The following is a 15,401-nucleotide window of genomic DNA, read 5'->3' as shown; positions in this document are numbered from 1 at the left end:
GGGGCGGTGGTTGGGAAGTCGCGCAGGGGGCGGGGGAGGCGGTGCGAGGGGGCGGTGCTGGGGGAGGAGTCAGTGCGCAGGGGCGGTGCGCGCGCCGGTTTCCTGCTTTTTGCTGGTTACCGCTGGTTCTAGGTGTCAGGGGCTCGGGAGCTTTTCCTTTTAACGGGGCCGTCCCCAGACTTCTCTGTCTGCCTGGAGCCAAGTCCCAGTGGCCGTTAGGGGTCTATCACGGGAGACCTGTTTTTGCGTGCGTGGGTGGAGGCGAGTCCTGCACCTCTCAGACCTTCAGGAGGGCCCGGGTTCACACTGACAAGTGAAGATAAACACCTGATCTGCGGGGTCTGCGTACTAACACTGAACGTAGCTCAGATTCAGTGCGTCTCAAACCAGCATCAGCATCATCTGGAAATTTGTTAAAAATGCAAGGTCTTGGGCAACAACCCAAAAATAGGGACTCAGAAATTCTGCGGGTGGGGCCGAGCCTTCTGTGTGTGAACAAGGTCTCCAGGAGATTCAGTTTGAGAATAGGGACTCTTGGTAGGTAACAGGGCACACACGTATTTGCTGCTGGATACTTCAGAGCCTGCAGCAGCAGCAACACCACCGTCTTCACAAGTCCCGCTGTGGGAGGGCAAATCCGAGACACCTTTCTATAGGGTAACTCGGGATGTTTGTCAAAATAATGACTCTCTCATTCAGCAAGTAACAGCATAGGTGATGGTGATCATGTTTACATGAAAGCACAGTTTTTACCATTTGGCTAATTTATTTTATTATTTAAAATACATCATAGAAAAAATACATCATGCAGGAGCGTTTCGTAAACAACAGGTAGGCCTATTGTGCCAGGGACGGATTCTTCCAGGCCGCATGATTCAACATTTGAGAACCTCAGGGTTAAATGTCCGCAAGCATGAGGGGACGTAATGGAAACGACATGGTTTCAAGTCCATTCTATAAGGTGCTATGTCATTACTCATGTCGAATTCTCAGGCGTTAAAGAATAAATTATTCAAGACACTTGCTGAGGAATGAAAAGGAAGACTCGTTCCCAGGCCCTATTGTGCTAGGTATAGGGACCACCGCAACAGGTGCTTGTAGTGAGAGAGAGAGAGATTGAGATCAACTCCAGGTAGAACAAGGAATAGTGGGAATTTATAGCCAAGGAACAGGTGGGGGCTAGGGGATGGGTTCTGGCTGAACTCACCTAACAGGATTCTTGCTGAAGGCAGGTTAGGATGGTGAGCTGTCACCTGGGAGGTGTAGGGGAATGAGGGACCCGATCAGAAGTCACCAGTGATCAGATATGGAGGGTTGTTCTGGTCAAACTGACTTTGGGATTCTTGCTGCAATGCAGAGAGGAACATGGAATTCTGGAAGTCAGGGCCTCGTTGAGAAGAGAATTCAGAAGTAGAGGTTGATCAAGGAGAATATCTTTGTCACAGGAACGAGCACTCCCCCCTCTCCTGACTACCCTGTGGCATTCCGAGCAGCCAGATCCAGGTACAAATATCTGATTGCGAGACATCCCAGCTTCATGTCCATCGGCTGGAGGTTACCAGGCCTTGTCTTCGCAAGACTCAGTCAGCCGGCTGCCTGAACCTGCAGCCCACCAGGGAGCACTAATTCCTGGAGAGGTGGGAACCGAGGTCCAAGGAAGCCATACCAGAACAAGGCACAAAATGAAGACATAATGAAGACACAATTTCACAGTCGCTTCTGTCCATTTTTCATTGCCCCAAACTCACTTATGTGGTCCAAATTAAAGGTAAGGGAAGCGGGGTGTACAGAAAGAGAAAAAGAGATTGGTGGGGGCCGCCTGGGTGGCTCGGTCAATTAAGCTTCTCACTCTTGATTTTGGCTCAGGTCATGGTCTCAGGGGCCATGAGATCAAGCCCTGTGTCAGGCTCCGTGCTCAGCAGGGTGTCTGCTAGAGATTCCCCCTTTCCTGCTGCCCTTCTCCCCACTCTCACTCTTACTCACTCTTGCTCGCTCTCTTTCTTTCAAATAAGTCAATAAATATTTAAAAAAGAGAGAGAGAGATTGATGAGCATATAACCAATGTCAAGACAATCCATCAATTTGGTAACCAAATACTCATTTTTTTACTCCTCCTGTGCATTCAACACTCATTGCCTCTCTTTTATGTGACAACCCAAAAACCCATCCAGTCACTGCCTCAATCTCAATCTTGTACTTACGCTCCTAGCCTAACCTAACCTAATACCAGGAGACTTGTCAGCTCTCGTTCTCACTATTAGTTGTGGTTCAGGGACACTGTGCAAGGACCTTCTCAAACCTGAAGAAATTAATAGCAATCTAGATTTCTATACATAGCAAAACTGTCTCTCAAGAAAAAAGATATCTGAAATAAGATTATTTCAAGCCCCAACAAATGAAAATTTTAATGGAAAATTAACCCACATAAAATGCAATTCTAATGATTATAACTTAAGAACAATGAAAAGTGATTCCAGGTGAAATCTTCGGGGAGATAGGAGTGAGGGTCTGAGAGAGGAGCATATCTGTGGATTCCTGTAACTGTTCATTCTCTGTATAAATGTGAATATTATCTCCTGTGCCCTTGGAGCGATGCGATTACCATGCACACCATAAAAATCATAGTACTCAAAATGGGACAAAGTGATGAATATTCCAAGTTCTCTCTATTGTCCAGGAAGAAGGTAGAGGTATTTATACCTCTGTGCACTAATATGTTAAAATAAGTATTTGTAATTTTTAGTAAACTCCGCTCTTACTACCTATGGGCTTGTGCTTGATTTTAAGTTTCCTCTAAGTCTTTTCATCCCTTGATAGCTCATTTCTTTTTAGCACTGCATAATATTCCATTGTCTGGATGGACCATGGTTGACACATCCACTCACCCACTGAAGGACATCTGGGTTACTCCCCATTTCTGGCAATTATGAATAAAGGTGCTATAAACGTCCACATGCAGGTTTTTCTGTGGACATAAGTTTTCGCTTCTTTTAAGTAAATACCATAGAGTGCAATTGCTGAATTGTGTTAAGAGTCTGTTGAGTTTTGCAAGCAATTGCCAAACTGTCTCCAAAGCAAATGGACCATTTTGCACTCTCCCCAGCAATGAATAAGAGCTGCTGTTGCTTGCATCCTGAGCAGTGCTTAGCGTTGTCAGTGGTTTGGATTTTAGCAGTTCTAATAGGTGTGTAGTGGTCTGTCGGTGTTGTGTTAATTTGCATTTCCCTAATGATATCTGGTGCTGAGCACCTTTTCATATGCTTATTTGCCCTCTGTGTGTCTTTGGTGAACTATCTGCTCTATCTTTTGCCCAGTTTTTATTTGGGTTGTTTACTTTCTCTGGGGAGTTAGAAGTCCTTTGTTTTAGCTTGCAGTCCTTTATCAGATACACATTTTGCAAAAAAAAAATTTCCTCCAATCTGAAGCTTGTGTTCTTATTCGATTGACAGTGCCTTTCACAGAGGAGACGTTTTTAATTTTAATGAAGTCCGGTTAATCAATTTTTTCTTTTATGGACCGTCCTTTGGTACAGTATATAAAAAGTCACAGCCAAACACAAGGTCATTCAGATTTTATCCTATGTTCTCTTCCAAGAGGTTTGCAGTTTTGCACTTTAAATTTAAGTCTGTGAACAATTTCGAGTTAAATTTTGTGTAGATGAAAGGTCTGTGTCTAGATTCTTTTTTTTTTTTTAATATGTGGATGTCTAGTTGTTCCAGCACCCTCTGTTGAAAAGATTACCCTGTCTCCATTGGTAGATGGTCTTGACCATTGGTCTTGGTCATCTGTCAAAGATAAGTTGAGTGGATTTGTGTGGGTCCCTTTCTGAACTCTCCAAGAGCACCATGCAGTTCTCCCATTCTCAGCAGGCACTGACTGGATGGCCTACAAATCTGACTCAATTCTGACTCTACCTGGAGTTAGCATCATAGCCTGCAGATTAAAGGCTCAGTCTCACAAGACTATCCCCTACTTCGGATGCCAAGTCCAAGTCCATATTGCCTATGCTCCTGACTAGCTGACTATAAATGCTCCTTGGATTTGAGCATTTGTTAGAATGGCTCACAGGGCTCAGGGACACATTTACCTGCACTTACCAGTTTATCAGAAAGGATATTATAAAGGACACTGACGAACAGCCAGATGAAGGGCCAGGTCTGGAAGAGTGCCAGATGCAGGCGCTTCTGTCCCCATGAAATGGGGGTGCGCCACCCTCTAGGCACGTGGATCAGCTCACCAAATTGGAAGCTTATCAAAGTTTGTTGTTCAAGAGTTCTTATAGGATTTAATCTGTAATGCCCCCCAACTCCCTTCCCAGAGATCAATGCCTGGAGCTGAAATTTTCAACCTCAAATCCCTTGCTCTCTCTGGGGATCAGCCCCATCCTAAGGCTATCTAGGGGCCCCATCCTAAGTCAGCTCATTAGCATAAACTCAGGTGTACTCAAAAGGGGTTCCTTAGGAGCTACAAAGACACTCCCATCACTCAGGAAATTCCATGGGTTTCAGGAGTTTTGTTCAGGGACCAGAGACAAAGACCAAATATACTTCTTCTTATAGCACAGTACCTTTGATATGATGTGGGGGAAATGACACTTTATCTCTATGATCTTCTTGCCCAAGTCCCCTAACCCCATTCTAATTATGAGAAAATCATGAAATAAATTCCCATAGAGGCACCTCGTACGGTATACCGGACCAGCACTACTCAAAACTGTCAATGTCATCAAAAACAAGGAAAATCATAGAAACTGTCATCGGCAAGAGGGGCCTACAAAAACGTGACAACTGAATGCAACATGGCATCCTGGATGGGAGTCTGATACATAGAAAGGTCATTAGGTTAAGAACTCAGGAAATTTGAATCAACTATGGGCCTCACTTAATAATAATGCATCCCCAATTGATTCATTCATTGTAACAAATGTATCACATAATGTAAGATGTTATGTGCATTTGGGGGAGGTGTATAGGAACCCTGTGTACTATCTGTTCATTTTTTTCCTGTAAATCTAAAAGTAGTCTTAAAAAACAAAGTCTTTTTATTAATTTTAAAATTGTGGGTTCTCTTAGAGTTTACAAGTGTGACGTGAGCAGAGGATATGTCAAGAAAAGTGTGAGGACAGAGGATCAGATCTACAGTGCTGCTGTTTGCAGGTAGGGAAATTGGGACTTGCATATATGAACACTTCCAAGTTCAAGGTTAATCTTTTGATAGTGTTGTCTCCAGAGAACCACATCTCCAACCTCCATATATGGAGTAGTTTAGATGGGAAGACAGGCGGAAAAATAGTGTTAACCTGTTGATAAGAATGGGTATAGTTAATAAGTCCATTATTATATTTGCAAATGTCTGAATTGACCACATTGGAATCTCCTGTAGCCCATGTCTGGGTGTGGAATTCTCACAGATGTTCCAGTCATTAGCCCATAGAAGAAAAGTTGACGTGGCCTTGAAGGTAGAGATCAGAAAGTCATCAAAGCCAAAGATAAAACCTTGGACCATGGAAGGCCCCGTTTCTCTGAGAATTTTGCAATTTTAGATTTAATAATCCTCCTGCCCACTCCATCAAGACAGGGCAAAAGGAACAACCCAGATGGAGAAAAATTGTTCTAATAGAAATTTAGCAACAGCAGTAGCAGTGGTCCTGCTACATGGGAAAGCTTTGATTCAATGAGGGAACACATGAATAATGGTAAGGACATATTCATAACCATAATATAAAGGAAATTGAATAAAATGTAATTGCCAGTAGGCAAAGGGTCCTGCTGGAGGTGGCTTTCTTCCTTGCCCCACCATTACAGCTTTACCAGGATTATGTTTTCAGCAAATGGGGCAAAGGAATGCCCATTGTTCCAGGTGAAGAGAAAAATTTTCCCACGAATACCAACGGAATAGCTGATCTAGTTTCTCTGTCCCATTTTGTGGAAATCACAGACTCCATTTCAGCAGAGGGATTGAGGAGAGCCCAAACGGCCATCTGGGTGTCTCCAAAGTTTATCTGGATGCAAAAGACATCCAGCTTGTTTCCAATCGATCTTTCAATCTTAGGCGCTTTGAACTGAGGGCTTTTCATTTCTTCTATTTGAGGGCTAGATGGAAGGCAGAGTAGATTTAATATTCTGTCCGGTTGTTGTGGAATTGGGACGGATTTGTGAGTGGCTGGATCGGCATGTTTGTGAGTGGCTAGCTTTAGCAAGTTCCCCCTTTGCTGTGGGGTCTTATTGCCCATATGAGTTTCTATTTTAACTACATCCACTTCTTTTGGTAATAATAAATCCTCTAAGCGATCAGCCACACATTTCCCATATTTAATTGGTGTTCCAGTTGCAGTCGTAAATACCAGTTAATAATAATACTGTTAACCTTAAAAATGAAACTGTCGATTGTTTTACCAACAAAATGGGTTTATTCAGAGTTGCAGAGAATTGTAATTCGACACATGCAAGCTACAGCAAAACCATAGGCAAGTCCGAAAAATAAAGGAAAGGAACGCTCTTTTATAGAGGAAAAGGGGGAGTGGGGAGGGGCTGTTAGCAACAAAAAGTCCACTAGAGTAAACTGAGAGTCCAAAGTGTAGTGGCTTTTCACTGGCTGAGTTGTATCAGTTTCTCATTCGCTGGTCTGTTGCTGGGCAAGGAGAAAATCTTCCTTCCCCCTCCCGGGGTAGTAAAGGAGGCTTCTTCCTGTTGGAAAATGCAAAGTACCGTCTCTTCCTGTTGGCTCTGCAAAGGGCTGTGAGGAGTGGTACAGTGTGAGAGCTCCCCCTTCTGGCTTCCCGACTCCATTTAATTTTTTAATTTTTATTTGTTAAAAGACTTTATTTTATTATTATTGTTTTTAGTTGGCTCCATGCCTAGTATGGAGCCCAATGTGAGGCTTAAACTCACGACCCTGAGATCAAGACCTGAGGTGAGATCAAGAGTTGGACGCTTAACTGACTGAGTCACCCAGGCACCCCCCAACTCCATTTTAAAGGAGATTTTCTTTATTTAGTTTCACATTTACAAGGAATGTAAGGTTTCACGGGATAAAATACAACTTTGCTGTCCAGGTGCAATATTTAGAACATGGTATCTCCCCTGAGGGAAAACCCTTTTCCTCAGGACAGTCAAGACCATCTTTAACTACCCTCTGCCTGAAACAAAAAGACAACTCTGGGGCTTTCTAGGATTAATTGGATGTTGTAGGAAGTGAAGTCCTATTTTTTCTAATGTAGCATCCCCTTTATATGGTATAATTTAGGAAACTGCTTGACCTTCTACAATGGGACTCACTTTCCATGATGGCATTCTAATCCTTAAAAACCTTCCTTTCCTCTGCTTCCACTTTGAGACAAACAAACTATCCTTTGCCCCTTTCTCCAGTCACTCCTGGGAGAGGACATGCTTTAGGTGCCTTATCTTGGAAGCTTAATGGAAACTAAAGGCCCATTGAGTATTTTAGCCTCACTCCAGACTGTGTGGCAGAAGACTTCTCTTGTTTTAGAGCAGTCGTGGCAACAGCAAAATTGGTTCAAGTTACAATGGATCTTGTGTTGGGTCATACCCTGAATTTTATGTATCCCATGATGCCCAGATCCTTCTCCTACCTGAAAATCCTACATACATATATGTTTTACCTCTCAGCTTGCCTCTCTTGAGGTTTGTTTGCTCTCCCCTTCTCACATTTCCATCCCCTATTGTTGGAAATCTTAACCTTGTGCTCTTCTTTTCCTAACTGGAAGATAACCATGTGACTGCATTGCAGCCCCTGAAACTTAACCCTTCCTCATCCGGACGTTTTAGAGGTTCCCCTTACAGACCCAGACCTCACCCTCTTTGTTGATGGATCTTATCTCCTCACCTCAGAAGGAACATTCCAGGCAGCATATGCCGTTACAGATTTCCAGAACCCTATGAATATGAGTCTCAGCCTGTCACAAAATCATCCCAGGTAACAGGATTCATCCCAGATAGCAGAACTTATGATTCTCACAAGGGCCTGCACTTTAGTTAAGACTAGGAGAATTAATATCTGCATAGATAGCAGATCGCTTTTGAGCTAGAACTGTGGAACTGAATTAAAGGAAATGTCATTTCAAATGGAGTCAGGAGGCCAGAAGGGGGAGCTCTCACACTGTGCCACTCCTCACAGCCCTTTGCAGAGCCAACAGGAAGAGACATGCTTTGCATTTTCCAACAGGAAGAAGCTTCCTTTACTACCCCAGGAGGGAGAAGGAAGATTTTTCCTTGCCCAGCAACAGACCAGCCAGTGAGAGAGTCACAACTCAGCCAATGAAAAGCCACTACACTTTGGACTCCCAGTTTACTCCAATGGACTTTATGTTGCTAACAGCCCCTCCCAACTGCCCCCTTTTCTCTATAAAAGAGCATTCCTCTCCTTTGTTCTTCGGACTTGCCTATGGTTTTGCTATAGCTTGCATGTCCCGAATTGTAATTCTCTGCAACTCTGAATAAACCCATTTTGCTGGTAAAAATCATTGACAGTTTTATTTTTAAAGTTAACACAAACCAGAGCTTCTAATAAGTATTAAGTGTCTGACCGCGAGTTACTGAACCCAGTAGAACAAACAAGGTCCCCCACATATTGCTGAGCATTGAATTATAAGAGAAGCCCAGAAATCTTCAGGTTTACACTTAACATTCAGGCAAAACAAGTGGGGGGACTTTGGAGAAACCCTGGAGCACGATGGTCCAGGTACATTGTTGATTTTCACAGGCGAGGGTGAATAGGTATTGGGAGTTGGATAAAGGGGGTCTGCTGAAGAAAGCGGAGCATAGATCAACTGTGATGAAAGAAGTTGTGTCAGAGGGCATAGAAGCAAAGATAGTGTTGGGGTTTGGGAAAAACAATACGCATTTTACAATTTTATTTATGGCTCAGAATTCTTGGACAAATTGGTAACCCTTACATTAGGTTTCTTTACAGGTAGAATAGATGTGCCGTAGGGGCTCCATGTGGAGATGAGAAGCCCTCTGTCAAGTAACGTAGGAGTGATAGATCTGCGACCCCCAATTACCTCATTTTTAGGGTACTGTATTGAGTTCATTTAGGAAGAGACATAGTGAGGTCTATATCCCCCTTTAAAGGCTCTGCCTCTCAGAGGTGTCCTACGTCTGCCATTCCTTTAGCCTGAAGTGAGTCAGGAATGTGAACGAGCATGTCCTGGATGTGAAGTTGAGCATCTTTTCATGTGTCTGTTGGCCATCCGCCTGTCTTCTTTGGACACATGTCTGTTCATGTCTTCTAGTGCTTCTTCATTATTGATTGTTTTTGAAGTATTACTATTTCCTTCTCAATTATTCTTTCCATTGAAATTTAGGAATCCCCTTTCAAGTAATCAAAAAATAATTCCCTAGCATTTTTCATGAAACTTGATTGTCAAGGTGGTTGGGCCTGATGTCTTATTGTCTGTGGTGTGGAAATGGTACCTCTCAGGCTACTTTTAAGATTTCTTTGGGGTTTATATCTCTTTTTCGGTTTCCTCTCCCCTTTTCCGCCTGTCTTGGTAAATTATAGTTCCAAGATTAATGTTTGTCATTATGTTTTTAATTTATTAGTGTATTTTTGTACGTCTTTAAGTAAATTCGTTTTAAGGCCACCTCAGGAGATGCAGGACAGTGATATTCGCGTCTGTGTGTCTAGGCTCAGGCACGGGTTTGACTCCTGGCTCAGCTGCTTGTTAGCTTCTCCAGAAGCCTCGTCCACAAACAGACTGCTATGAACTTTAAGAAGAAAATGTATATAAAGCCATCAAGTTACCAGTAATCAAGTTGTCCATTTTATGCTAGGAGTGTTTCCGTTGTTGTTTCTTTCAAAATACACAAGTTCTTACCAACAAATGCCTCAAATGATAATGATATCAATTCTCGCTCCATACATACGACAGATACCCGAGACTTGAAACCCAAACTACATGCCAGCATCGCATAGCTTCTCATCGTCCTCTCCAAAAGCTCAGCCAAGCCACCCCCTGCTCCCCAGGCCCACTCCTCAGGGTTCCAGCCCTTGAGGATTAAATGGAGTCGCCACGCTATTCACCAACATTCTCTATCTTACTCTTCCCTCTCCTGTAACTCAGCTACAGCACCCACACATCCCTGAGTCAACCAGCTGTTTTCTTGTAACCCCTGGATTTTCAAATCTCTGAGATGCCTTTGCCTTAACATGAGACCATGCGAACTTGGGGGTTTGATCTGTATTATAGTTCAACCATCCGCAGGATTAGACTTTGGGTTCAGTTTTCAGAAATCTCAACTCAGTGGCCGAGGGAGATGAGGGTTTCTTTTAGGACAGTCGTAAAAGCTTTGCATCCCTTACCTTGACTTTGAGCTGAGAATTTGAAGCCCTGAGCTCATTTTCTTTCTGTATTTTGAAGCAACCAACCAACCTCATTACACTCCTTTCTAAATTTTCACTAAAATGATCTACGGGAGCACCTCTGTGGTTGGTCGTCCAGAACCTTACCTCAGAGACACTTTAGGACAAGTACCTTGATTTCGGGTGTCGTGTTGGTCCCAGCCTGTCGCAGGTAATGTTCTCAGCTAGGAACACCTGAGGCCCTTGCCAGGCCCATTAACTTGTAGGGAGCCCCAGACATTTCCCCCAGCAGGGCCGATGTTGTGGCAGACTGGATCTTGTTGTTCTTACTTTGATGGCAGGATGCACTTCGGGGAAAACCATCGGGGAATTTTGAAAAACAAGACTAATGACTCACAAGTCTCGGCATGCTGGGGCCACAGAGCGAGGTCAGAGACAGAGAGAGGATGCAGACCTGGGGCTCTGTCTTTATTAGGGTCTGAGGATGGGGTCTCTGGGGTTTCATGAAGTCACTCTGTATTGGCTAATTTGAAGCATAAGAGTGGGAATCAGGGCACGGGAGACTGGAGGCAGGGTCACTCAAGGAGTGTCATTTATTTTTTTTAAGATGTATTTATCTATTTTAGAGGAAGAGAGAGAGAGCGAGCACACATGGGGGGAGAAGCAGAGGGAGAGAATCTTCAAGCGGACTGCGCTGAGCAGGGAGCCCAACACCAGGCTCGATCTCATGACCCTGAGATCATGACTTGAGCCAAAACCAAGAGTTGGACACTCAATGGACTGAGCCACCCAGGTGCCCCAGGGAATGTAAGTTTTCATGGTCACCCAGTGTCTGCTGAAAGGAGAACTTCACGGGTGTGGGGGTGCCTACTTCCTTATGTGGTTATTTTACTAGTAGCTGTGTCATACGGCTGGCAATATGTTTATCTGGAGCGGATTTCTTTTGAAATGGAGGCTTTGGCAATCAACGCTTCACCTCAGGCATTACTCTACACAGGCAACAAATTTAGTCACTAGTGTGCCACTGCCTGCCACAGACAACCAACGTCTCCTTTACCATCAGAAACAGGGGCGTGAATGCAGTTAAATCTGGTCACATCAGAGAACCCGGTCCAGATTCCCATCCTTCAGTTTCTGTTCCCTGGAACCACTCACCGTACCGCTGCTGTCTATCCATCTGAATTCAGCCAGGGAAGCAGAACGTCTCCGAGGATGCTGGGATAAGGGATTGCTTATAAGAACTGGACCTTGGGGGCGCCTGGGGGCTCAGTCGGTTAAGGGTCAGGCTGTTGATTTCGGCTCAGGTTATGATCTCAGGGTCCTGGGATTGAGCCCCACATCAGGCTCCGAACTCAGCGGGGAGTCTGCTTGAGATTCTCTCTCTCTCCCTCTGCCCCTCCAACTCACATGCTCTCTCTCTCAAATAAATTAATTAATTAAAAAAACCCCGGGACCTTCTACAACTGCTTCACTTCCGCCAACCAAATCTCATGCAGGGCGAGGGCTCCTGAGTAAGGTCGATCTAGTGCGGTAGAAGCCACAGGATATAAACCATTGCAAGATCCACACAGCGGATTTTAAATGTAGAGATGTTACATGAACGAGTTGGAAATGAATCAGGAGGATTTTCAGGGAAATTGATTAGAATCCTGACACTTACCCATGTTCGATTGCTCACAAAGTATTTTAATGGACGTTCTAGAACTTGATCTCCAGCACTGACCTTTGGAATTACATCCATTTCACAGTCAAAGAGACGAAGTGATAGATTAAGAGAGTGGCCTGATGGCACGTGGTTAATAAGGCAGAATTGGTCCGAGGTCTAGCATACCCTCTTCCAAATGTTATGCTCTGGACACAGCACTAGAGAGCTCCTGGCCCCCCTTCGTCGAGGATCAGTGTGGATGAGTCTCTGAGGACTGCGTCCTCATTCTCTCTTTTCAATCTCATCACTCCCTCCTGTCATTTTACAGATGTGTCTTGATATTTCCTCCCTCCGTACTTATTTCTTTCATTCATTCTCCCGCAAAATGCCTACTAACTTATAAGATTCCCCCTTTTCTACAGAACTCCTGACCCCGTCTTGTCACATACCCTGCCGATCCCCTGACATCATTCCCAAACCTTCTCTCTCTTACAGATCTTCTTCCATGGAGACATGTGACTTTTGTTACAGCAAAGTCTAAAGATTTGAGTTCTAATTCTGGATTCAACTTTCCCTCAGGCCACAACTTTTCCCTCTAGGCTTTAGGCTCCTCGTTTCTCAGATGTGGTTCACTAGGTTCCTCTATGTGAGACCACTTTGTAAATTCTAAAGCGCTAGAGAAATGCCATTTGTTGCTACCATTTCTTATGTGATTCTCAAATTAAAAAATTGATACTGAAGGATCCACCAAATAAAAAATATTGCTTGAATCTATTGACAGGATCAGCAGAATCCTTGAAGGGAATCAACCCAGAGCAGACGCCGAGGACGTTGTGCGTACCAGAGGCGCAGGTACGGACAGCAGGCTGGGTGGAAAGTGGGTAAAAGGAAAACACTAGGAAATAATTCTCCCTGGCTGCCCTGGTTTGGGTTCCCTGTGTGGGATGGCTTCTGTCCAGGCCTGGGTCCAGCCCTGGGGTCCATGGATCGTCCAGAATGAGTCAAGGCCAAGGTTTAATACGGTATTCGCAAACACTGAAGAATAAGGGGTTTTGAGTCTCCTATGTCTGACCTCATTCCGTAAAAACTGTGAAATGGCCAGGTCCCTAAACTTCTCCATCCTTCAGGTTGCTAGCTCCAACATAGGGGTGACGGAAAGTGGAAGGTAATTTATAGCATTTGTGAAAACCTGTACTTACATGTAAGAGGTTTGACTGATGATGGGTGCTCAATGAATGCCATCTACAGGAAGAAATATTTCGTTATATTAGTTCACTCCGCACAAGGAACCAACTTACCCATTGACGCGACCCCAATCTTGCTCAGTGCCAAGGCACACGATGGCCACAAGAGAAAGCTTCCGAATGAATAAATAAATGGTCGATACAGTAAATAAAGAGATCATGAGGCTAAAAGTGATAGTGGGAGGAGCCAAAACGAAAATGTAATCTGGCATTGGGTGTGCGGTTGGTGAGGTTGTGGTGTCCTGGCTTCTCTGAACCATAGGTTGTTGTAGAAAACAGAGCATGTATGTAGAAGGCCGTTGATGTTTCTCTCAAGATGAACGAGCTTGAGGGGGTTTTTATGTCTAAGAGACCTTAGATTTACCTTTTCTTTGAACTATCTCATCATAGTCTTCACCCATTTTTAAACTAGATCATTGTTTTTTCTTATTGATTTTTAGAGGTTCTTTATATATGCAGAAAGTTAACCCTTTGTTATATGAAGAGCGATTATTTTTAGCATTTTATTTGTGTTTTATTTATGGCTTTATGTTTCTGACATCATACACAGAAAGACCACCCCAAAGCTGAGATTAATATTTAAAAATACTTTTTCATGCTAACTTATGTATTTCATGGACTCCCATGCCTTATGTTTAGGCCTCTGCATCACCGGGAATGGACCAGATTTGAGAGGGTGGCTCTCTAGGCCTTGTCCTCCTCTGGAGCACCACTTTCTAAGATGGCGCCGGACTCCTAGTAGATACTCAGTGAATATTTGTGGAATGGACACACAAATTAACACATAGCTCTGCCAATACATCCTCCCTGAAACCATTATTTTCTGTTGCCCATGCTGCTTTGCTGCATCTCAGGGGTCTCCATACTGCACACACCAACGCATCATCAAAGCGTACAAGCCGGGAATCGAAGGAGCCTGCTAGTAAGACAGAAGTCACAGTCTTTTGTAACCTAATCATGGAAGTGACGTCCCTTCGCATATGCCATATTCAATTGGTTAGAAGCAAGTCATGAAGTCAGGCCCACCGTCAAAAGAAGGAACTTGCACAAGGGTGTGCCTCCCATTTCTCTTCTTTCTCACAGGAAACTCATTCAGAGCATGTCCCCATAGAGCAAGGTGCATGGACGTTTCTCCGAGAAGGAGACCGTCTGTAATCTCTGCCCAGGGCGGGAAGGCCACTCGGCTCTGATCGCACTGTCTGCCATCTCAAGGGTGTTTACCTAACTAGCCTTGCTGAACCCTTTTTCATAACGTGGGGTGGTAACTAAAGTATGCCCGGCTCCAGAATCTAGAAAACATCTTCTTTGTCTGGGTCTGAAAACCATGGAAGATGTGACCCCAAAAGTCCTGGGGAAAAATCTAGCGTTAGGGAACCAAAACAGGTCTGTTTTTCCGGGTGTATGGTGTTTGGTTCTGGTTTACAGAACACAAATTAAAAACATAATGTGTGACGACAAAAGGAAAGGTCAGGGGTTTGAAGGCGATCTTTGTGGGGAAAACAACTTCTGTTCTCACACGATATATAAGTAGGTGGATGTGGGTGCAGAGAGGGGAAGCAGAGATGCCCAAGGGGCCCCAGCTTCCATTCATCCGCCTTAAAATGTTAGTCTTCAGATAAAACTCAGCCCAGAAATCCGCTTCTGCTCCTGCTGTCTTCTGGATGCCCCAGTCCATCACTGTACTGGGCAAGACTTCTTAGATGCCAACGCTGAGGAGCGTTAAGTATCTTCTGACCTGAGGATCTCGGTCCAGCCCTGCCAGAGAAGGGGAGGCCGGGGCTCACGTGAAAGAAAGCCCTTGGCTCAGGGGAAATGATTCTTCCTGCCACAGGAAAAGCCCGTACATCCTGAGGAAGCCACGTGTTTTGCAGGGTCTGAGCTCAGCCTGGCCCAGCGGGGGAGAGCGTGAGTTTGCAATATTCAGGGATGGGGCATGTGTCTGAGGCTTTACCTGAATCCAACCCAGGCTCCAGGGGAGAAGATTTATAGGGGTGATGAAGAGAGTCAGTGTTCCAAGACAGGCTCGCCAAACACAGACAGAGACGCACAGGCAAGAAGCCACGTGACTGGCGTGGACCTGAATTCCCCCTTCACTTAGACACAGGCCCGCGTGCTTGGGCAAGGACTCTGGTATGTGTGGTCAGTGTGGACACATGTTTAGACTGAGCGTGACAGAGGTTCTGTTAAAG

At 44.5% G+C, this 15,401-nt stretch overlaps 1 long non-coding RNA gene across 1 annotated transcript; it reads left to right on the top strand.

The window, feature by feature from the left end:
* The first annotated feature begins 74 nt into the window (after positions 1 to 74).
* On the top strand, positions 75 to 13,974 carry LOC117795155. Its single transcript, XR_004618994.1, has 4 exons — positions 75 to 1,768; positions 5,073 to 5,156; positions 12,750 to 12,820; positions 13,852 to 13,974. It is a non-coding gene; the product is annotated as an uncharacterized LOC117795155 (long non-coding RNA).
* Positions 13,975 to 15,401: the final 1,427 nt, after the last annotated feature.

The sequence above is a fragment of the Ailuropoda melanoleuca genome, chromosome 12, assembly GCF_002007445.2.
Source record: "Ailuropoda melanoleuca isolate Jingjing chromosome 12, ASM200744v2, whole genome shotgun sequence".
Taxonomy (NCBI): domain Eukaryota; kingdom Metazoa; phylum Chordata; class Mammalia; order Carnivora; family Ursidae; genus Ailuropoda; species Ailuropoda melanoleuca.
This window is presented reverse-complemented; position numbering and strand designations above follow the sequence as displayed.